Below are 2,286 nucleotides of genomic sequence, written 5' to 3'. Positions count from 1 at the left end.
CAGGTGATGATTAAAAAAAAAGACTGAGTAGAGTCAGACGCTGGAGGTAATGTCCCTGTCCTCATGGAACTCAAGCTCTGAGGGCTGATAGAAACATGAGGATGTGCAGAAAGTCCAAGGGTCTGTGGGCACAGTAGCAGGGGTTGTTTCTGTGGTGGTCCTGCCCTTAATCCTGCCACACTCTGCCTCCTTAGGAGTATGATGGTTCCCTAGAGTTCTGTCAGCTTAAAGGGAGGGCCTGACCATGTTCCCAGACACCTGCAGCCTCTGACTGCACACCTCCAGGATAACTCACAACCTCTCAAGGGAGCTCAGATTTAGTATAAATGTCTTCTCTAAGTTGGGTGGAAATGTTGGTCATGCCCCCTGAACTCTGATCTGGTCTGTGGGGAGCAACTCCAGCAGAGATGGGTTAAAGACACTGAGCCACAGCCCTGGCTGACAAACCTACAGGCGGGCCCATGGCCGCTGGGATGCTATGGTCCTCTGGGTTCCTTCAGATCAGCCCCTAAAAGGTTCCCTCTTCAGGGATGGGCAGCCTGAACAACTCAGGTGGAGCTGCAATGAGTTTAGGATAATGGTTGCTGGCTGATAGCCCAACGGACAATTCAGGATGGCCCTGCATGTGGAGCTAAGAGCAGCACCAAAGAGTAAAAAGGGGTCCGCTTGCCTCCTGCCTCATAGTGTAGCCAGCTGATGTTCCTGCTGCTCCTTCTTCTTCTCTGCTAGCCCAAGAATTCCTTCCCCCAAAAGCTGTCAGCTAATTTGGAAACCCAGTGGGGTTTAGTCACCTGTCTATTTGGTCAATTTTGTCCCATGTACAGGGAAGCAGGTGGGGAAAGACCTCTTTCCTGATCCTCAGGGAGGGGGTTGAACAAGATGACTTCGAAGAGCCCTTAACTTTGCCTGTGGGGTGACTTCTCAGGTCGAAATGCGTCTGCTTTCTATTGTTTCCATATCCAGAGACTGAAAAGTGATGTGTATATAAAATTCAGAAGAATCAGAGGCCAAAGGAAAATGGCCAACAATAATGAGGAGGTGGAAAAAGTGGTACAAAGTTTCAGACGCTGACCAGCTCAAAAGCACAAGCAGCAGCCTCCCCTCTGAGCTGCAGAAAGACATGGAGGAGAGGAGAAGCAGGCATGAGAAGCTGCTTGTTTTTTCAGACAAGAAACTGGTGAAAAGCCTTTGAAACAGACACTCTTCCCAGTATCCCCCGTTTTACAAATGGACAAGCTGGGGCTCAGAGGCGACTGGGACCTGACTTGGTTCACTTAGCAATTCAGTGGTAAGGCCTAGATGTAAACCAATGTCTTCAGACTGGTAACCCAGGGTCCTTGCTAAAACAGAGGGCTGTCCCAGAAAGGAACTGGCTCAAGAGAGTTTCAGCAAACATCCTCCAGATCCATGTCACTCTGATATGCCTTCACACTCACAAGGCAGAGCCAGCAGGCACCAACAGGGAGGGTTGGGTAAATTAGAGCCCAGATCTACAATCCTAGTGCCCTCTCTCCCTGCCATGGGATTTGAGCCATAGCTCCTCAGTTAGCTGGGTGACCCGAGGCAATGTACCTCAGTGATCCCACCTAGGAAAGGCAGGTTAGGGTTCATAGAATGTGAAGCACTCACCTCCTAGTAGAGCTAGTGCTTAAAACCCGAGCTACTAGGATTTTCCCACAGTCAAAAAGGCCTTCTTACTCACCCTTTACAAAAGATGAGCTGTCCATGCCACTAGCAAGGCTGGTCTCCTCTATGTTCAGGCTCCAGCCCCAGCTCTATCAGTGACTTCTCTGCATTCTTCTGGCACTTCAGTACTCACCTCTCCACGATGATTCTCTCCAGCATGGAAACATTGACACATCTTTCCCAGCACTTTGTAGGCTTCTCTCACCTCTGTCTCTCTCCTGCACTTAGTGCACTGCCTGACACATGTAGGAGCTCATTGAATAGTTGCTGAATTAAAATGACCTGAATATCTATATATATAAAAGCCTAAGCGACCATTACGACTGGATGACCAGCCGGTTGCTATGATGCGCACTGACCACCAGGGGGCAGACACTCGATGCAGGAGCTGCCCCCTAGTGGTTAGTGCACTCTCACAACCAACCTCCCACAGCCGGCCAACCTCCCACAGCTGGCCAACCTCCCATGGTCCCTCCTCCAGGCTGGCTGCCTCGATCGGCTCTATCGGGACTGGGCAAGAGAGCCCCAATTGGCCCTGATTGCCAGCTGGGCCAAGTGACCCCATCTGTGCATGAATTTGTGCACTAGGCCTCTAGTGTG

The sequence above is a fragment of the Myotis brandtii genome, unplaced genomic scaffold, assembly GCF_000412655.1.
Source record: "Myotis brandtii unplaced genomic scaffold, ASM41265v1 scaffold695, whole genome shotgun sequence".
Lineage (NCBI taxonomy): Eukaryota > Metazoa > Chordata > Mammalia > Chiroptera > Vespertilionidae > Myotis > Myotis brandtii.
This window is presented reverse-complemented; position numbering follows the sequence as displayed.